The sequence below is a fragment of the Triticum dicoccoides genome, chromosome 6A (genome assembly GCF_002162155.2).
Source record: "Triticum dicoccoides isolate Atlit2015 ecotype Zavitan chromosome 6A, WEW_v2.0, whole genome shotgun sequence".
Classification (NCBI taxonomy): Eukaryota; Viridiplantae; Streptophyta; class Magnoliopsida; order Poales; family Poaceae; genus Triticum; species Triticum dicoccoides.
In genome coordinates this window covers 80,772,844-80,796,259 of record NC_041390.1, presented here as the reverse complement: position 1 = coordinate 80,796,259, position 23,416 = coordinate 80,772,844, and positions in this window count along the sequence as shown.

Below are 23,416 nucleotides of genomic sequence, written 5' to 3'. Positions count from 1 at the left end.
AGACGGAAAATCGTCCATGAAAACCTCACAAATCTTTTCACAAAAGTCAGAGAATATAGCCATCATGCATCTTTGAAAGGTAGCAGGTGCATTACATAAACCAAAAGGCATACATCGATAAGAAAAAGTACCAAAAGGGCATGTAAAAGTAGTCTTTGATTGATCATTGGCTGACACGGGTATTTGAGAGAAACCAGAATAACCATCTAGAAAGCAAAAATGTGTATGTTTAGATAATCTTTCTAGCATTTGATAGATAAAAGGTAAGGGGTAATGATCTTTCTTAGTAGATTGATTTAATTTGCGGAAATCCATTACCATCCTATACCCTGTAATAATTCTTTGAGGAATCAATTCATCTTTATCATTAGGAACAACAGTAATACCTCCTTTCTTAGGGACACAATGGACAGGACTTACCCACTGACTATCGGCAACGGGATAAATTATACCTGCCTCAAGGAGCTTTAGTATTTCCTTTATTACCACTTCTTTCATTTTAGGATTCAGCCGTCGTTGATGATCAATAACTGGTTTGGCATCTTTCTCCAAATTTATTTTATGTTGACATAGAGTGGGACTAATGCCCTTAAGATCATCAAGAGTATATCCAATAGCAGCATGGTGCTTCTTCAGAGTTTTCAATAATCTCTCTTTTTCATGCTCTGAAAGGATAGCACTAATAAGAACAGGATATATCTTCTTTTCATCAAGATAAGCATATTTAAGAGTATCAGGCAATGGTTTAAGCTCAAACATGGGATCACCCTTGGGTGGAGGAGGATCCCCTAGGATTTCAACAGGCAAATTGTGTTTTAGAATAGGTTCCTGTTTAAAGAATACTTCATCTATTTCCTTTCTTTCATTCATAAACAGATCATTTTCATGGTCTAGCAAATATTGTTCTAAAGGATCACTAGGAGGTACGTCAATAGAAGCAAGACCAATAATTTCATCCTTACTAGGCAATTCTTCTTCACGGTGTTGTCTACTAAATTTAGACAAATTAAACTCACGGGACATATCACCCAAACCAATAGTAACAACATTCTTTTCGCAGTCTATCTTAGCATTAACGGTGTTCAAGAAGGGTCTACCAAACATAATGGAACAAAAGATATCTTGTGGGGAACCAAGAACAAGAAAATCAGCAGGATATTTAGTTTTCCCACACAAGACTTCCACATCTCAAACAATTCCCATTGGTGAAATAGTATCCCTATTGGCAAGCTTAATTATGACATCAATATCTTCTAACTCAGCAGGTGCAATTTCGTGCATAATTTCTGTAACATCCCGAGTTTCAGAATGTTTTAAGAAAAAGTTTACCAAAAATCAGGGCGAGAAAATTTCATTTGTTTTATTTGGTAACAAAGCTTAAATTGGACTTTTATAATTTGAAGGATTTAACTTGATCTAATGTGAACTTAAATTTAACTTGAGTTTTATTTTCCTCTTTTAGTTGGGTTTTGTTTTTCTCCCATCAGCATATTAAATTATGCGCATTTGTATTTTGTAACTTCTGTTGAATTTGTTAGCTTCTATTCCTTTTCTAGATTTTCCTAAGAAGGAAAATATATTTAATTTCTTTTCCCAAACTCTGGGCAATATTCGATGCCCAATCTACCTTCTCTATTTTCCCTTGTGTTTCTTATTCCTCTCACCCGAATGGACCCAGCCCATCTCTTTTATTTCTTTCTCCATCTCTCTTGGACCATAGCCCAACAACCCCATCTCTCTATTTTTTTCGTTCTTCCCTCCTTCCTCATGGGTCTGGCCCGTCTCACCCAGCAGAGCGACCTCTCTTCTCCTCCCTCTCAGTATGCTCACAATCCTATCAAAAGGAAACGTCAACAACCATGATTCCTCCTCTCCTTTTATTTCCCATAAACCCATCGGTTTCCAAAACTGAAAGGCCTTATCGTGCGCCTCCACCTCTTCTTCCACCTCGATCACTTCATCTCCTTCTTTCACCCGCGCTTACACGCGCACCGATTACATAGAAGAGAAAACCTACAGCCACTATGCACCCCTCCTCTAACTTCCTTAATACTTCACGGTTTCCAAATCCGTGAATACATGGACCAGCGCCCCGATCTCCTCTCTCATTCCTCTCAACCCTCCTGCCTTCTCCCATCTTTGTTTTGCCAAGAGCCCTCCTCAAACTGCTGCTGCTCCATGGACACGAGAGCTTGTTCCCATCGACTCAGCACACCTCCATCCAAATCCTTGCGCTCGAAGGTCCTGCTCCATGTCATGATTCCATTCAGAGAAGAAGGAATGTGTTCCGTCGACCACACGCGAAGAATTTCACATGTCCGTTGATACGTCTCCGTTGTATCTACTTTTCCAAACACTTTTGCCCTTGTTTTGGACTCTAACTTGTATGATTTGAATGGAACTAACCCGGACTGACGCTGTTTTCAGCAGAATTGCCATGATGTTGTTTCATGTGCAGAAAACAAATATTCTCGGAAAGTCCTGAAACTCCACGGAACACCTTAGAAAAAACAATAAAAAATCCTCGCCAAAATGAAGACCAGTGGGCCCACACCCTGTCCATGAGGGTGGGGGGCGCCCCCCCCCCTCTAGGGCGCGCCCCCCTACCTCGTGGGCCCCCTGGATGCCCTCCGATGCCAACTCCAACTCTATATATTGGCTTTCGGGGAGAAAAAAATCAGAGAGAAGAAATCATCGCGTTTTACGATACGGAGCCGCCGCCAAGCCCTAAAACCTCTCGGGAGGGCTGATCTGGAGTCCGTTCGGGGCTCCGGAGAGGGGGATTCATCGCCGTCATCATCATCAACCATCCTCCATCACCAAATTCATGATGCTCACCGCCATGCGTGAGTAATTCCATCGTAGCTTGCTGGACGGTGATGGGTTGGATGAGATTTATCATGTAATCGAGTTAGTTTTGTTAGGGTTTGATCCCTAGTATCCACTATGTTCTGAGATTGATGTTGCTATGACTTTTCTATGCTTAATGCTTGTCACTAGAGCCCGAGTGCCATGATTTCATATCTGAACCTATTATGTTTTCATGAATATATGTGAGTTCTTTATCCTATCTTGCAAGTCTATAGTCACCTATTATGTGTTATGATCCGACAACCCCGAAGTGACAATAATCGGGATACTTCTCGGTGATGACCATAGTTTGAGGAGTTCATGTATTCACTATGTGCTAATGCTTTGTTCCGGTTCTCTATTAAAAGGAGGCCTTAATATCCCTTAGTTTCCAATAGGACCCCGCTGCCACGGGAGGGTAGGACAAAAGATGTCATGCAAGTTCTTTTCCATAAGCATGTATGACTATATACGGAATACATGCCTACATTACACTGATGAATTGGAGCTAGTTCTGTGTCACCCTATGTTATGACTGCTACATGATGAACCGCATCCGGCATAATTATCCATCACTGATCCGGTGCCTACGAGTTTTCCATATATTGGTTCTCGCTTATTTACTTTCCCGCTGCTACTGTTACAATCACTACAAAATACCAAAAACATTACTTTTACTGTCTTTATTTTGTTACCGTTACCACCACTATCATATTACTTTGCTACTAAACACTTTGCTCCAGATACTAAGTTTCCACGTGTGGTTGAATTGACAACTCAGCTGCTAATACTTGAGAATATTCTTTGGCTCCCCTTGTGTCGAATCAATAAATTTGGGTTGAATACTCTACCCTGGAAAGCTGTTGCGATCCCCTATACTTGTGGGTTATCAAGACTAATTTCGGGCGCCCTTGCCAGGGATTTATATCTGCTGGACACTATGAAGAACTTGAAAGACGCTAAGACAACAATTTATCCCTCAACTACGAGGGGACGTAAGGAACTGCCATCTAGCTCTGCACTTGATTCACCTTCTGTTATGAGTAAGCTTCTGACACCTAAACCTTCTTCTGCTATTCGTTCCGATATGTCGCATGTTATTGATGATGCCACTTCTGCTATACATGCTACTTATGATGAAACTGCTTCTATGCCTGATACTACTGTGCCCCTTGGTAAATTTCTTGATGAACAAATTGCTAGGGCTAGAGAAAAAGAAATTATTGAATCTGAATACGATGATGAAAGTGATGATGAAAATATGCCTATTATTCCTGAGGGTTATCTTTTTTATATAGAATCTTCTGCCGCTATTTTAGCTTGCAAAGATAGATATGAGCTAAAAAGGTTATTAGCTAAGTGGAACAAAGAATCACTTAGAGATAAAATGAAACCTGACCCTGCTTTTGCTACCTCACCTATATGTGTTCCTGATAAGGATTATGAATTCTCTGTCGATCCTGATATAATTACTTTGGTTGAATCTGATCCTTTTTATGGCTATGAGTCTGAAACTGTTGTGGCACATCTTACTAAATTAAATGATATAGCCGCCCTGTTCACTAATGATGAGAGATCGCATTACTTTTATATACTCAAAATATTTCCGTTCTCATTGAAGGGTGATGCTAAGATATGGTTTAATTCTCTTGATCCTGGTTGTGTGCGTAGTCCCCAGGATATGATTTATTACTTCTCTACTAAGTATTTCCCTGCTCATAAGAAACAAGCTGCTTTAAGGGAAATATACAACTTTGTGCAAATTAAAGAAGAGAGTCTCCCACAAGCTTGGGGGAGGCTTCTCAAGTTACTTAATGCTTTGCCTGATTATCCTCTTAAGAAACCTAAAATACTTGATATGTTTTATAATGGACTAACCGATGCTTCCAGAGATTACCTGGATAGTTGTGTTGGTTCTCTTTTCAGGGAAAGAACACCGGATGAAGCTGAAATTCTATTGAATAATATGTTGACAAATGAAAATAATTGGGCACCTCCTGAGCTAGCTCCTGCTCCAATTAATGATCCTATTCCTAAACCAACTCCAAAGAAGAGAGGTGTTCTATTTCTCAGTCCCGAAGATATGCAAGAGGCAAAGAAATCTATGAAAGAAAAAGGTATTAAAGCTGAAGATGTTAAGAATTTACCTCATATTGAAGAAATACATGGTCTTAATTTACCGCCTGTTGAAGAAACATATGATCTCAATCACTTATTTACCGAAGAACCTCCTGATCCCGATATCCCGACACAGGTAGTAAAGGTAAATTCTCTCTATAGATATGATAAAGCTGAAATCCCTCCTACTAAAATTGCTAGTCAGTGCTTGGATGAGTTTGATGACTTTATGTTTAAGCAAGATGACTTCAATGCTTATTTTGGCAGACAATTAAAAGAAAATGCTTATATGATTAGACGCTTGGGTGATTATATGGCTAATATTAGAGGTGAACTTAAACTAGTTAGCAAACATGCTTCTATGGTTACCACTCAAGTAGAATAAGTACTTAAAGCTCAAAAAGAAGTACTTGATGAAATGAATGGTAAGAAAAATGATTATGCTGTTAGAGTGGCTACTAGAACTGGTAGAATGACTCGGGAACCTTTGTATCCTAAAGGCCACCCTAAGAGAATCGAGCAAGATTCTCAGAGAAATAATGTTGATGCACCTAGTTCTTCTAAGAAGAAGAAAGAGAAAAATGATAGAACTATGCAAACTTCTAGTGAACCTATTGCTGAACCACCTGATAATCCAAATTATATCTCTATGTTTGATGTTGAAACACAATCTAGTAATGAACATGAACCTAATGAAAATGTTAATGATGATGTTCATGATGATGCTCAACCTAGTAATGATAATGATGTAGAAATTGAACCTGTTGTTGATCTTGATAACCCACAATCAAAGAATCAACATTATGATAAGAGAAACTTTGTTGCTAGGAAACATGGTAAAGAAAGAGAACCTTGGGTTCAGAAAACCATGCCTTTTCCTCCCAAGCCATCCAAGAAAAAGGATGATGAGGATTTTGAGCGCTTTGCTGAAATGATTAGACCTATCTTTTTGCGTATGCGATTGACTGATGTGCTCAAAACCAATCCTTATGCCAAATATATGAAAGATATCATTACTAATAAAAGAAAGATACTGGAAGCTGAAACTTCCACCATGCTTGCTAATTATACTTTTAAGGGTGGAATACCAAAGAAACTTGGAGATCCCGGAGCACCTACTATACCTTGCTCCATTAAAAGAAATTATATTAAAACTGCTTTATGTGATCTTGGAGCCGGTGTTAGTGTTATGCCTCTCTCTTTATATCTATCATAGACTTGACTTGAATAAGTTGACACCTACTGAAATATCTTTGCAAATGGCTGATAAATCAACTGCTATACCTGTCCGTGTTTGTGAGGATGTGCCTGTTGTGGTTGCAAACATTACTATTTTAACGGACTTTGTTATTCTTGATATTCCCGAGGATGATAGTATGTCTATTATTCTTGGAAGACCTTTTCTTAATACTGCAGGGGCTGTTATTGATTGCAACAAAGGCAATGTCACTTTTCATGTTAATGGTAATGAGCATACGGTACACTTTCCGATGAAACAACCTCAAGTCCATAGTATCAACTCTATTGGAAAAATTCCATCGATTATATTCGGAGGTTTTGAATTTCCTCTTCCTACGTCAAAAAGAAATATGATATACTTATTATAGGGGATGTGCATATCCCCGTTGAGGTAACCTAGTGTTATTCGAAATTTCTCTTGTTTCATGATTATTGGAATGGGTTTGTTAACAACACTTGATCAACCTTGTTAGTGGATTCTTTTTTATGAGCATGAGATGGATGAAACTAGAAGCACAACCTTCTGTACCCTCTTTATATTCTCTGTTCTTGAGTAGAAATAAAGTAAAAATAGTATTTTTCTGTCTGTTTCCTGTCTTATCCGTGCAATATAAAAATATCCTGAAAATAAAAGTCCTCAGAATGCCATGCCAATTTAATATGATTTTTTGGGAATATTTGAGGATTTACTGTGCAAAAATTACCACGGGAGGAGCTACCACCTGACCACGAGGGTGGAGGGCGCGCCCTACACCCCTGGGCGCGCCCCCTGCCCCGTGGGCCCATGGTGGCCCTCCTCCACTTATCCCCGCACCCATCTTCTTCCTCTGCCTCACAAAAACCCGAAAAACCAACTCAAGCACGAATTCCAACCACTTTTGCTGTGATTTTTGATCTCCTTGGTCAAAGCACCTCTCGCAAAACTGCTTGGGGAGATTGTTCCTTGGTATGTGACTCCTCCATTGGTCCAATTAGTTTTTGTTCTAGTGCTTTATTCCTTGCAAATTTATGCTGCATAGGTGACCATGTTCTTGAGCTTGCATGTCAAATTTATATGGTTCCAAGTAGTTCTAATGCTTGATATAGGCTCTAGGCACTTGTAGGAGTAGTTGCTATCAGTTTTATTGAGGTTGGTTCACTTTTGTTTGAAGTTACTAAAAATTTCAGAATTTTACAGAGAAAAGCAATATGCTTAGGAAGATGTTCCAAGGTGGTTCTTCAAGGAAGCAAGGACCCAGAATTGCTATGCGTGATGCTGACGAAGATCCACCAAGAGACGCTCCAGTACGGCCTTGCGAATGGCCGTCGGAAAATTTTATGGACCGTGCGGGAATTAAAGAAGAATTCAAAGCATATTTGCGCAATGCCGGTCTTGAGGATTTTGAGGCTAGCAAATGCCCCCAGTATCATGATCTCACAAGTTCGTCTGTGAGGAGGTTTGAGTATTCATCTTCGCGTAATTCTCCTTCAGTCATGTTTGATCTTTATGATAAATCTTATAGAATGTACTTAGAGGATTTCACTCTTGCTTGCAAACTTCCATCATGGGGCAGTATTAGGGATCCCCCTAAATCTGAATTTACAGACTTTCTTGCTAGTATAACTATAGGGGAATCTAGAGATATAACGCAGGCTACCATAGGGAGCTTTCATTTTCCTGTTATACATTATTTTGCTCTCTTCATTGGTAGATGCATAAATGCTAAGGATGAAGCATGTCACATGTGTGTCCCTGACCTCAGCATTCTTAGGAGTGCTATGTTAGGAGACCAATCTTATCATCTGGGAGCCATTGTAGCTCGTAGGTTGCATCATAATAGACATAATGGAGATTTCTTTGAAGGAATTTATGCAACCCGCTTAGCTAATTTTCTTGAAATAGACATCCGTGAAGGGGATACGAAGTTACCTCCTGCATATTTAGATTATAACTCTATGGCTTCGCACCAGTTTGTCGAGAGGCCTGAATCACCTCTCTTATATCATTTAATTTTTAACAAACGGCACGTTGTCCGTATTACTCTCCCTGCTCCTGCCTTCTTTGATTCTCAGATGAAACGAAGATATACTATTACCAGAGAGGAGGCAGATGATTACGAGAGGAGAGCGGAAGCATCCCGACTCCACGCTGCAGCTCAGCAGGCGATAACTGCTGTATCACAGTACGACCTCAGCCACACCTACGAGTATCCGCCAGGTTATCCCTGGCAATAGACCAACATAGGCCAAAAGCCTAAGCTTGGGGGAGTACGTATTTCTCACCGACATTACATTTATGTTCACACACACTCATTGCTAGATGTCGGTGCTCATACTCTTTCACTGTAATATCCATGCTAGTTTAATTTCTTTTTCCTGCTTTCTTCTTGTGTGTTAGTTAAACCTTAAGAAAAACCAAAAAAATTAGTGGTAGTTTACTTTCTTGCTGTAGCAGTAATTAAAAAGAAAAACCCAAAATAAAAATATTTCTCGTTCTTCTTTTGCTTGTTGGGAGCTTTCCCGTGTAAATAGTTTTTATTTCTTTTCTTTGGAGGCCAGTAGGAGAAGACCATGATTAAACTGTTGAAGTGGCTCTTTTACGCATTATTGTTGATTTAACCAAGAGCCCATATTGCCTTGTCTTCTCCTGTTTATTGAATGCTCGCAGATTCCAGCTTAGTCCAATGCACGTGCACTCTTATTATTATTCACATTGTTCGGTCGTGCAAGTGAAAGGCAATTATGATGATATATGATGGACTGACTGAGATGGGAAAAGCTGGTATGAACTCGACCTCTTTTGTTTTTGTAAATATGATGAGTCCGTCGTTCTTTATTCAGCTTATTATGAATAAACATGTTTGCAACGACAATTAGAGATCATAGTTGCTTGTGCCATGCTTGATTAGCTATGAGTTATAATGATTTACCTTGTGTGCCAACATGCTATTGAGATGATTGTGATGTGGTATGATGGGGTGGTATCCTCCTTTGAATGATTTAAGTGACTTGACTTGGCACATGTTCACGCATGTAGTTGAAACAAATCAACATAGCCTTCACGATATTTATGTTCATGGTGGATTATATCCTACTCATGCTTGCATCCAATGTTTATTAATTTTAATGCATGTACATGGCTGTTGTCGCTCTCTAGTTGGTCACTTCCCAGTCTTTTGCTAGCCTTCACCTGTACTAAGCGGGAATACTGCTTGTGCATCCAATCCCTTAAACCCCAAAGTTATTCCAGATGAGTCCACTATACCTTCCTATATGAGGTATCTACCTGCCGTTCCAAGTAAATTTGTATGTGCCAAACTCTAAACCTTCAAAAAAACATTTTGTTTTATGTGCTCGAATATCTCATGTGTGAACCAAGGTTGTCCTTATCTTCCATGTTAGGCGGGTTATTCTCAAGAGGAGTGGACTCCGCTCCTCACTCACGAGAAAATGGCTGGTCACCGGGATGCCCAGTCCCATGCTTTATGCAAACTAAATCAAAATTAATTTCAAACAAAACTCCCCCTAGGACCTGATGTATGTTGGAGACACTCGTTGTTTCGAGCAAGTCATGGATTGATGCTTGTTGGTGGAGGGGGAGTATAAACTTTACCATTCTGTTTGGGAACCGCCTATAATGTGTTTAGCATGGAAGATATCGCCATCTCTTAGTTGCTACGTTGACAATCAAAGTATACCGCTCAAAATATAATTTATCTCTATTTCAAAACCGAGCTCTGGCACCTCTACAAATCCCTGCTTCCCTCTGCGAAGGGCGTATCCATTTACTTTTATGTTGAGTCATCACCCTCTTATTAAAAAGCACTAGCTGGAGAGCACAGCTGTCATTTGCATTCATCACTATTAATCTATGTTGGGTATGACTATGATTGGATCTCTTTTACCATGAATTACAATGTCTAGTCAGTCCTTGATCTTTAAAGGTGCTCTGCATTTATGTTTTGCGGTCTCAGAAAGGGCTAGCGAGATATCATCTTGTTATATCATATTATGATTGTTTTGAGAAAGTGTTGTCATCCGAGATTTATTATTATGGCTTGCTAGTTGATTATGCTATTTGATATGAGTAATTATGAGACCTGAGAATTATTACAAATGTGGTTAGTTATCATATATGCTGAAAACTTGAATGTTGGCTTGACATAGTTACAACAACAAGAGCAAACAGAGTTTGTAGAAGTTTTTCTTTTTCTCTTTTAGTTTGTCAACTGAATTTCTTGAGGACAAGCAAGGGTTTAAGCTTGGGGGAGTTGATACGTCTCCGTCGTATCTACTTTTCCAAACACTTTTGCCCTTGTTTTGGACTCTAACTTGTATGATTTGAATGGAACTAACCCAGACTGACGCTGTTTTTAGCAGAATTGCCATGATGTTGTGTCCTGTGCAGAAAACAAATATTCTCGGAAAGTCCTGAAACTCCACGGAACACCTTAGAAAAAACAATAAAAAAATCCTCGCCAAAGATGAAGACCAGGGGGCCCACACCCTCTCCACGAGGGTGGGGGCGCCCCCCCCTCTAGGGCGCAACCCCCGACCTCGTGGGCCCCCTGGATGCCCTCCGACACCAACTCCAACTCTATATATTGGCTTTCGGGGAGAAAAAAATCAGAGAGAAGAAATCATCACGTTTTATGATACGGAGCCGCCACCAAGCCCTAAAACCTCTCGGGAGGGCTGATCTGGAGTCCGTTCGGGGCTCCGGAGAGGGGGATTCGTCACCGTTGTCATCATCAACCATCCTCCATCACCAATTTCATGATGCTCACCGCCGTGCATCAGTAATTCCATCGTAGGCTTGTTGGACGGTGATGGGTTGGATGAGATTTATCATCTAATCGACTTAGTTTTGTTAGGGTTTGATCCCTAGTATCCACTATGTTCTGAGATTGATGTTGCTATGACTTTGCTATGCTTAATGCTTGTCACTGGGGCCCAAGTGCCATGATTTCAGATATGAACCTATTATGTTTTAATGAATATATGTGAGTTATTGATCCTATCTTGCAAGTCTATAGTCACCTATTATGTGTTATGATCCGACAACCCCGAAGTGACAATAATCGGGATACTTCTCGGTGATGACCATAGTTTGAGGAGTTCATGTATTCACTATGTGCTAATGCTTTGTTCTGGTTCTCTATTAAAAGGAGGCCTTAATATCCCTTAGTTTCCAATAGGACCCCGCTGCCACGGGAGGGTAGGACAAAAGATGTCATGCAAGTTCTTTTCCATAAGCATGTATGACTATATACGGAATACATGCCTACATTACATTGATGAATTGGAGCTAGTTCTGTGTCACCCTATGTTATGACTGCTACATGATGAACCGCATCCGGCATAATTATCCATCACTGATCCGGTGCCTACGAGTTTTCCATATACTGGTTCTCGCTTATTTACTTTCCCGCTGCTACTGTTACAATCACTACAAAATACCAAAAACATTACTTTTACTGTCTTTATTTTGTTACCGTTACCACCACTATCATATTACTTTGCTACTAAACACTTTGCTGCAGATACTAAGTTTCCACGTGTGGTTGAATTGACAACTCAGCTGCTAATACTTGAGAATATTCTTTGGCTCCCCTTGTGTCGAATCAATAAATTTGGGTTGAATACTCTACCCTCGAAAGATGTTGCGATCCCCTATACTTGTGGGTTATCGTCCGTCTACACTGTTCGTCCAGTTCATCGCACCGTTCCGTCAAACATGGTGAGCTTCTATCAAATTCCTTTTGCACGCGTAATTGTCATCACCTAGTGTATCACGTAGACATCATTATTCAACCTATCTCTGTCGTTGGCCGCGTGTGTCCAAAACCGAATTCGATTCGATGGCATAGGCATAATTCTTTAGTTTTGTTCATCATATGACTTTGAGCCCAATAGATAAAATTCTCCATATGACCGTAGAAATCCAGTGATGGGGTTAGATTGTGGGTTCTATCTTGTGATCGGTAGAAGAGATATAATCTTAGTCATTTTTTTTGTATGGAATCCAAATAGGTTTTGTGTTGGTAAAACTTTTCTATTGGTATGTTATTTGTATGTCTCTCGTTATGCCTAGGAGTATCATATGGTTTACTCGATTGATTTGAAGGTGTGTTTTATTTTTTGTAGCATTTCGTGTAGATAACTTTGTGCATCATCTAAAAGTATGATATGCCTTTCTATTAGTTCCTTCGAGTTATTACCTTGTGTAGGAGTTGATTGGTGCATTAGTTATCATCCCTCATACATGATTGGCGCGTGTTATTATTTTAATTAGATTTGGAGCATTATTAGTGTAATCTTATTATCATTATTTTGGTTATGTTTGATACTTATTGTTTGCGAGCGTACAATATTTGGTGAACGCTCGACATGGTTATATTTATGTGGAATTATTCTAAACTTTGCTTTATGTATCGAATAATGGAATATTTCATGTTTCGATTATTTCTTTTGTTTAGCATGAATATATCTTAGATATATTTTCTATATTCATTTACATCCATGTAGCATGTGTGTTTTATATATTCAAAATCATGTCATGCCTATGATAGTGGTCCGTCAATCTATTATTTTGTTGTTTAGTTTATTTATAGTAGTTGTCTTGAATTGGCATGTTAACTTATAACATAGCCATGGTTGTGATGAATTACTTGTTTTTTTTGACCTGAAACTGTGGGGTATGGACCCCACAGCAATTTTATTGCTCTCATAAAAAGGTTACATATGTACAGAACTTACAAGGTCCAAAAGATCCAAAAAAAGGAAAAAAGAGAGAAAACAATAAACTCACCTCAAGGTGGCAAAAAGGAAATCCATCTAAGCAGATCCTCTTTGAACTTAGGCTTAATTCTATGAACCAAGAGGGAAATGTCTAGAATACAAGAAGACCTCCATCTACGAAAAGATGGTGTAATATTCCTAAAAACCCTATCATTCCTAACATTCCAGATGTTCCAGCATGCCAGGAAAACCACCTCAGAGAAGAAAGGTTTAGCAAAATCCCTTCTAGCATGATAGGCAATGGCAACCATATCATCTCCAGCCATCCAGTTGATTTGGAGATAATTCCAGACCCTACAACTGAAATTACATTGAAAGAATAGGTGATCTCTATCCTCCTTGGCGTGTGTTGGACATAGTACACAAAGGTTTGAATCAGATACATTCTAGTGCCTTCTCTCCAGCATATCCTGAGTGTTCAGCCAATCCATAATCAACATCCAAGCAAAGAACTTGATTCTCATAGTGCAGCAGCTGGCCCACACCCAGGACAAGAGTGGGTTGGACACAATGTGATTATGCAAGAAGGAATAGTATTTCTTGGCAGAATATCCCTTGCCATCCTCTTTCCATACCCATGTGTCATTGAGCTGAGGATTATGGTTTGAAAGCAAAAGCAGGTTTTGCAAAGACAGCAGCTCTCCAAAAGCTCTCTCAGAGAGGGGTAAATGGAATAAGGAAGTGAGCTCAGTCGATTCAAAAACCTCAGCAGCAGAGATAAGGGGATCAATGGCAAACGAAAAAAGCCTAGCAAACCTTTGCTCAAGAGGAATATTAGTGTCCCCCAATGTCCAAGAGTCAGACCAAAACAGGACAGTGTCACCCCTATTAACATGCACTGCATTGACCATCCTAAACTTATCCATTAACTTGCATATATCTCCCAACCGGAAAGAGCCACAAATGATGGTAGCATGATGAACCCTACCATGGTAGTAAGTATTCCAGATGAGTTGAACCCAGGGCACATTGACTTTATTGTAGAATTTGCTAGCATGTTTAAGGAGCAGAGCCTCATTCTGCAGCTTCAGATTCAAAATACCCAAACCACCTTTGTTCTTTGGTCTACAAACCAATCCCCAAGAAGCTAGTGACTGAACATAATCGTGCCCATACTTCCTCCAGAGACACTGCCTCTGAATTCTCTCTAGCTGCCTTAAAATACCAGGAGGCAAGTCAAGACTACACAGGAAAAAAATTGGCACAGAAGAAAGGGCAGAGATCAGGTACTGCAGTCGTCCTCCATGAGCAAGGAAAGAAGAGCTAACAGAAAGCTTCCTTTCCATACTATCAACCAGAGGCATTAAGTCAAAGATCTTGGGTTTTGTAATTCCCACAGGAAGCCCAAGATAAGTAAAAGGAAGGGTGCCAACCACACAACCAAAAACAGCAGCAAGTCTAGCAATCTCCACTGAATCCACATTAATAGGAAGTATGGATGACTTATGATAGTTAACATGCAATCCAGTGGACTTAGAGAAAAGGAGGAGCATTTTCTTCAAGGTGAGCAATTGAGATTCCTCAGCAGGCATAATAATGAGGGTGTCATCAGCATACTGGATAATTGGATATTCCTTATCATGGCAGGGAATAGGAAGCTATAAAAGACCTTTATGATGCATATCATTGACTACTGATTGCAACAGATCTGCAGCAACGGCAAACAAAAGTGGAGAAAGAGGGTCACCCTACCTAACCCCCTTTTTGCAAGCAAACTGTTTCCCAGGAACTCCATTAAGCAGAACAGAAGAGGTTCCAGAAGCCAAAAACTGCTTAATCCAGGAAATCCACTTATCATTAAAACCCTTGTGCCTCAAAATTTGGAAAATGGCCTCATGTTCAATAGAATCAAAAGCTTTCTCAAAATCCAGCTTGAGAATGACAATAGGCCTCTTTGACTGATGGCATTGGTGCAAATATTCCAAGGTCCAAGCAACACAGTCCTGAATGGTTCTGGATTTGATAAAACCATATTGGTTTTTATGCAAACATCTTATGATATCTAGCTGCAGCCTGTTAGCAGCCATCTTAGAAAGAAATTTCACCCCCATACCAAAAAGAGAGATAGGCCTAAAATCATTAACAGACTCAGGAGATTTCTTCTTAGGGACCAGGGTGATATAAGAATAATTGATGTTCTCCAGATTCATAGACCCCTCATGAAAAGCAGAAGCCAACTCATAGAAATCCTTACTGATTATGGGCCAACACTTTTTAAAAAAGGGTCCATTAAAGCCATCTGGCCCAGGAGACTTATCAATGGGCATGCTCTTAACAGTATTATCCATCTCCTCCTTGGAAAACATCTTAGTGAGGGAGTCAAGGCCCTCAACTCTGTGTAAGATTGATGAAAGATCAAAAGACATTTCAATACCATGACTAGTACCCATCCTGTTTTTGAAGTTTTGCCAGAGAGCAGCAGCCATTTTCTCATGATCAGACACAATTGTACCATCATCCAACCGCAGAGAAGCAATGGAATTATGCCTAAATCTTTTAGAAGCCATAGCATTAAAGAATTTAGTGTTCTCCTCACCCACTTTAATAGATCTTATAGTGCACCTCTTCTTCCAATACAGAAATTGAAGGTGCAGAAGATGCTCCAAATGCAACTTGACCAGATTACGAAAGTTGAACTCATGCCTATATAGTGGCCTCAATTCCTCCAAGCAATCCGAAATGAGAACCACCCTATTACATTTAGCAATTAAAATTTTCATTTTGGAAACATTCATGTGCCAACTCTTGAGATCCCTCCTCAAGGTTTTAAATTTGTCAGCAATCTTGGCCGAGGTGTTAGTTTTGCTGGAAGAAGAAGACCATGAAGCAGACACACAGTCCATAAAACCCTACAGCTCCACCCAATAATTTTCAAAATGAAAGATATTACACTTAGGAATAGAAGTGTTGATGGCCACCACACAAGGCACATGATCTGAAGCAGTCCTGGCCAGGGGCAACACCTGGGTGGAGGGGTAAGAAGTGATCTAGTTTGAGGAAGTGAAAAACCAAACTAGCTGCTCTAGAAGAGGATTATCCTGCATATTGGACCAAGTGAAAGATCTCCCCTTAATAGGTAACTCAAGCAAGCCAAGGTGCCCAATAATCTCATTAAAAATGAAGATATCATTAGCATCGCCACCAGGGAGATTTCTGTTCTCAGTGGATCGAATAAAATTAAAGTCTCCCAAAACAAGCCAATTTTCAGAGTCAGGGATGGAGAGATTATAGAGCCAATCCACAAAATCATCCCTGGCCTGGCCACGACATGGCCCATAAACATTAACCAACGTCCATTGCTCATTATTATGTTTGGAAGTAAAGTGCACAACAATGCCAAACTGCTTGACCTCAATTAATCTCCCTGTAAGGACAGAGGAGTTCCACAACACAACAATGCCGCCCGAAGCCCCAACCGAAGGGCTATAAGCAAAAGAATCAAAACGACAAGGGCAAAATTTTCTGACAGTTCTGGAGTCAATACACTCCATTTTCGTTTCCTGCAGACAAATAACAGAAGCCTAACTTTCATCCACCTTGTTACGAACAGCATGCTGACGGTTATCAGAATTCAAGCCCCGAACATTCCAGCACATAACACGCCAACTTCTAGTAGACCAAATATCCATGGAACATAGCGTTTACAACTTTAACAGCATGCCCACATAGCAGGCATCACATAGGGCATTTCAGACATGCAGCAAAGCCAAACCAAAGGAGTTTGCAAAGACAACGAAAGCATACGGGTCCCAGAGACAAAGTATTTAGATAAATCCTACAATAACTAGTCCAGTTATGGGTCGACCACACCCCGCTTGCACAGCCCGAACTAATCATGGGAGGATTTTTCCTTGTCAGAAGAAGGATCCGCCATAAGCGCATCCACAGTGAGCTTTTCAGCAGAGATACCCAGATCCGCTCCAATTTGCTGAATATGATGAAGAGGTGTTGGCGGTGGCACCGAGGGCATGTGACGGGCAGAATCATCATTCGTCAGAGGCTTGGAACGGGGCTTCTTCTTCTTAGGTTCAGACATAGGCAAGGCTTGAAGCACCAACTTGAAACCATCCCTTCTTGCAGAGCTACGGGTGCAGCGGCGCAGTTCAGAGTCCACAACTGGAGGACGACCATGCTTGGAGGCCTTCTTCTTCTTCAGAGAGGGAGCAGAAAAGGAGAACTGCTCATCAGGGGCAGTCACAAACTGTAGGCCTGGGTCATGCTCCAACTCCAACTGACTGTCAGGAAACAGAACATGAGCAGGTCCCCTAGGAGGTGGGAGAGCAGACAAAGGGGCGACCATGCTAGCCGAATCATCAGTGATAAAATCTGAAACCCAATGGACCTTCTCAAAAGCCAGGGACCACGATCTCTTGGAAAGGAGCAGTGGCCCAAAAGAAGACTGTAGGACCGGCTTTGGAACCTGAAGAGTAGAGCAACGCCCCAAAAGAGTATCGAAAGTACGTCTCTAGGCCATCTCAGGAGGCAAGGGTGGGCCATAAACTACATGGACTCGACCAACAACAAGATATTGCTGCCGCAACACAGGTGGCAGGTACGGCACTATAGCCAATGCATCAGGATCAACAGGAGGCTCATCGATCTGAAGGAAATTTTTCATCCACTTCCACACCAGGCTGAATACCAATCTGAAGATTACCCTTAACGAGAACTGACTCCACTGGTGCAACGTCAAGCTGAGCAGCCAAAGCAACATTTCCATTATCAACAGCAACTTGCACAATCACAGCTGGAGGATCTTGTACAATCGCCACATCATGTAAAGGAGGATCAACCTGAACATGACTATCCGACTGGCTAACAGAGCCCGAGAAATCCTGCTGGTTAATGACCATAGACTCCTAATCAGGAACGGGCTCAACTTGCACTTGATCCTCCTGGGCATCCTGCTCATTGTCATGCCAACCCCAGCCACCACCCTGATTATCATGCATGGGAGGCAGGGGAGGCGGCACGTCGTTCCACCCAAGAGCAGGATAAGGCGGAAGAGCAAAGAGATTATCTTCATGGATTAAGTGGCCAAGCAGGGGGTGAGGATTGCCGTCAAAAGGCATGGGATCTTCATCTTGCGGCATTTGCTCAGCAAAATTAGCTCCTAGGATATAACACGGCGCTGTCCAAGAAACTTTAGCACCACCCCAGGCAGCATAATCAGAAAACACCACGTCCCTAGGAACCAGAATATCCTCAGGGAAGGAGGCAAACACAACAGATCTGGCAAGGTATGGATCATCACTAATCCAATGGTGGAACTTCCCAAAGGTATTAACAATAGCCCTCAGATTCTCAGTATTACGGAGATCCAGGGGGACACCTAAGAACATCAAACATCCTTCACGAAAGCCTTGAACCCCACAAAAACCCTCGCCATGGTCATGCTTCATAAAGCGAACAAATCTATCCTGACCAAGATCTTGAGGAGGTAGTTGAATCAAAGCAAAGCGCTCAGCAGCATCTCTGATCTCAAACAGACCCACTCCAGAAATCCATTGTTGAGCAGAATGGACATGAAAACCCATGTGGTTGATAAGCTCAACCACCTGCTCACGTACCTGACCCATCTGATGCAATGGTGGAGCCGGCATAACCTCAGCAATCATGAAGCTCTCATGCGAACGAACAATGGGCGATGGAGGCGAGACGAAAGTCCGAGTAACGCGATGAATACCTTCGTCAATGATGTGATGGCCCACCGGCACATAGCGCTGCGGATCCAGGGCGAAGTTGGCCATGGGCGGTGGCGAGGAAGGAAGCGGGGGCGCCGGAGGAGGCGGAGTAGATGGGGTGTGTGGAGCACCAGACTGCGGGCTGGTTAATGGTGATGTGATAGGGCAAGCCTGCAGAGATGGCGGCAGTGCATGCTTCCCAACGCAAGGAGAGACCGGCCTATCCGAGATAGCGGGACGCTTCCGTTTCCAACATAAACCTTTTTCAATCACAATATACTCGCAGTCTGTTCTTGAATGAGTAGGATCTCCACATGCCAAACATCCAACGGAGGAGGGGCAGCTGACAGACAGGTGGCCCCTCAATGAGCAACGGGAACACGTAAGCACTTGGTCCACCATGTCATTGACCATGGTCTCAAAAGCGTCCTGAGCCTCTTGTGTGGACGGGATCACCAACGCTGTGGGGCTAAAAGGCCCAACTGGAGAAGTAGGAGAAGAACTGGGCTCCACAGTAATTGGGCTGCCGCTCAATGGAGAAAACTTGGCCTGGGAAGACAGGTGGGCGAAGGTCCAGTGACAACCAAGTCCGAAGAACCCAACATGGCGGAGGGGCCCAACATGGCATCATTCGAATCATTAGCAAACCCGCCCGAAGAACACGCCGGAGATGGAGCTAGAGGTTTCGGGGAAAGCGATCGGATAGGAGCAACCGTACCAAAGGTGATCGACGGCGAGGCAATCGTCCACTGAAGCTCCACTGGCGGCGGGGGGTGAATGACAACACGTTCCTTGGGGGAAGATCATAACCAGACAAAGAAGCTAACTCAAGACAATTCTGAGTAGCCGGATAGCGATATCCTTTGCACACATCATAATTCTGGAACGTGGCGAAAGATAGCCTTTCACGAGTAGGATTAGCAGATCTGATCGCAGACTTAACAGGGGGCTTATGCATAGCCAGCATACCAAGAGTAGCACGCCGCTTAGAAGGACTAACAAGAATCCACTCAGCATCACACTCCTTTTTCCAGATCAAAAACTCACGCCACCAATTTGGCCCACCATTGCCCCAGAGATGAAAATAACATTTAAATTGAGGACAAGCATAAGAGCGTGAATCAACAATATGAAAACCAATCTCCTTGCAAGACACCACAAACGAGAAAACCATATCCTTGATATATGTCACCATAAGATCAATTACTGAACCCCCTAGAGCTGCCTCAAGTGCCGCAGCCACAGAATCTTCATCAAGCCAGAAATCATGCCGACTGAAAGAAACCACGAGGACAAAAGGACAGGATCCCTCCAAAGGATGGATCGAAAGACCAGAAGATCTAAAAACCTCATCGGCAAAAGCCACACCACGAGAAAAATCCAGATCCAGAGTAACACCACCATCAGAACCCATAGAGGATGGGGTCCAAAGAGAGAGGAGGTGATGAATTACTTGTTGTAGGCACTCTATTAGCATTTTTAATTATCTATCGCATCATGCGTGGTTCAAGATCACTTTCTCACTTTCCTAAGTTGTGTGACATGTCATGTTTTATGTGTTATTTTAGTAGCAACTTTTGAGTAATAGTTAACGCGATTTTGTAGATGTTTATTGTTTAGTATTGCATGGATAGTTGCTTTATGTCATTGTTATATTTGCATTCTATATAGAATTTATTCGTTGTGACATAGAGTTCAGTTTATTGTTTCTTGGTAATTAGCAAAGTGTTATATTTACCTAGGATAGTAGCTATGCATGCTTAGTTGATTGACATGTCATATTAATATTTACGCAAGTAGAAGGCATATTTGGTTGTATGTCGACCATGTGTTATATCATTGGTAGTTTGTACTTTATGTTCATACATTTGGTTAATGTTTACTTGGTAGATATATCATAGTGATTTTTTGATACCATACATTCTTTTATTTAGGAATTTCTTGCCTTATCAATACCATGTCATGATGATCGATTGTATAACTTGATTGCATAACGCATGTGTGTACCAATCTGTGTGTTGTATGATGCTTAGTTGTGTACCTTTTATATATTTGCAAGTGTATGATGACTACATAGAAATGCATGTCATCTTGTTATTCATGCTTCTATAACACATGTTGATTTGGTTGATGAGATGATCTAGTTGTATACTTTCCTACGTGCTTAGTATGCTTCCATGTTCTCATTTATCATAACTAGCATGGTAGTGTTGTATGCTAACGTCGTGCTTGATCTTTAGGTCACTTGTTATCAACTAGGTTATCTCATAGTTACACGTTGCATTTTATTAGTAGCATATTTTGGTATCTTGTGTCATGATCATCCATGCTTAGCATCATATCTGGTTTAGCTTACTGTTGCATTTGTGGTATGCCTAAGTCTAGACATCAAGTCATGATAGTTATCTTTCATGTGTTATTATATCCCATGTGTTATAGTTGTACTTGTGTTGCTCGTATATGCTTGACTTGTCTCATGTTAGTGTTATGAGTGTTTGGCACATGTTGCATTAGCTCATCACATGATTAGGATAGTTCACCTTTCAATAGTTGAGTTGTGTCTTTCTCATATGCTTAGTGCACATTGTTGCTTTGTTGTTAATCATGTTGTGGTAATATTTTTGCTAGAGGTCATTTGGATATTAGTTATTTACTTTATTATAAAGAGTGTCCTAGTTTAGTATCTTCTCATGGTCACTCATATGTTTAATGCTTTTGTTATTAGATAAGACCTCTTCACGATTCTATACTCACATGCCTTGTATGATGTGTCTAGTTATTTAATTTTCCAATTATTTTTGTGATAGCATTGGTTTGTATTTTGTCATAGAAATGCTTGCTAATAGTTGTTATGATTGGTGTTTAGTCTTTGCTTATTGTTAACCATTATAAAATATTTGGATACATCCAAATATTTACTTGTGGTTGATTATTAATCTTAATCATATCATGCCTGGATAGTAGTTCACTCTTTTGTTCCATGTCTTGTATAGTTTCTTGTTAATTGTTTGACAAATGACTTGGTTTGTTATAATAGAGTTGATCCTATTTTATATTAATATTGTTATAGGGTTAGACCTAGGTCAATTCGATTCATGTTGTTGAGTGATGTTTGATTGCTTAACTAGTATGGTTTGTAATGTTTGTTCGTTTGTCTTACGGAACTATTGCCTTTCGAATTATTATATAGTTTATGTATATGTTTGACTACTATTGACCATTATAAATATTTAGATTCTATCTAAATATCTATTTGTGGTTAACTATTACCTTCGTCATGTCATGTTGTAATTGTGTGGTTAAATGCATAGGATGGTTCCTTTTCATGTGTGTTGATGCCATTGTGTTTGTTAGATAGTGGTTTCCTATATAGTTTGTCAAGATGTGTAGTGGGCACTACTAGTGTTTAATTGCATATTCGTATTGGAATGTTAGTCTTGATCGCCAAGTATTTCTTAGCTGTGTCAACCTCAACCATGTCACTTCAATGAATCCTTTCTCTTACATCCTAATCAACCTCATTTTAAAGTCTCCATATTGATCAATATCTTGTTGTCCATCCAATTTTAAATTGTTTTGGATGTTATTTGGATTTACTTTTGCTTTGGTATTTATTGTTTGTCTTTTGCTATCGTTCCGACGAGTAGGGAGTGACGATATCAATGTTGGACATGGACAGAACAGGTTACTGAAGAAGGACTCAACAACGAAGGCATGCCTTCTTCTTTGATCATACTTATCCTATGGTTTACAAAATTGCATTGAGTTTTATTGTTTCTATGTGCATGCTATTTTAATTCTCGTAGCTAGCGTGTCGATTGACACATTACCTTGATCCACTTGTCGCCTATTCACTTGACACCTGAGTAGAATTATAGTATTCTTGTAGAGTAGAAATGCTTAGCCATGCTTATTACCCTATAGGTGCATTGTTGAATGACCTCTGAGTCATTGACAGTTGAAACTTACCGCTAAGCTAGGCCAGATGGCCTTATTGATATCCTCTACTCTCTTCTACTCTGGGTGAAACTTACCATACTGGCGCGGGCGACAGCCGAATCAAGGATTGAAGAAGCAATTGGCTGCCCTTCACAAGTTGAAGAGGGCAATCAGTCGTCCGTGCCGCGTAAGGCCTAATAAGTCTTGGATTTGAAGATTGTGATAACAGTACAACCAAATGCTATATGGGCACTGGCTTGGTCAAGTAAGCTAGTCAGCCTTAGGTGTCGATGTCGCCGTACCGCAGATGGGATAGCTGCCCTGCGAGGAGTATCCTTGGCGTGGATGGGGGGACCGGTTTGAGGACGTACTCTCAGTTCCGTGTGCTAGACCCGGTGGGCATGTCACATCTTTGGGGGATCTAGTCCAAAGACCTCGTCACAATCTCCCTGCCGGTATACCAAATAGTGTACTACGCTAGCGACGGCTAGTGGCAACAAGTCGGGATTGTGTTGTGTGGGTAAAGTGTACAACCTATGCAGAGTGTAAAACTATTCGAATAGCCGTGTCCACGGTCATGGACAACACATGAATCTTTCTTGACGTACAGGACATGTCTTGCTTATTCCCTCTTTGCCCCTATTCTCGAAACCTATGAAGGATGTGAGTTGATCGAGGATCCTCACTTGAAGAAAGTTATTCTGGAGATAAAACATGTTTTCTTCTAAAACTGCTTTATTTGTCAAACAAAATTAGCTTTATGCAAATGAGCCATACAACCTTCCTTTGAAGCCACATGTAGCTAT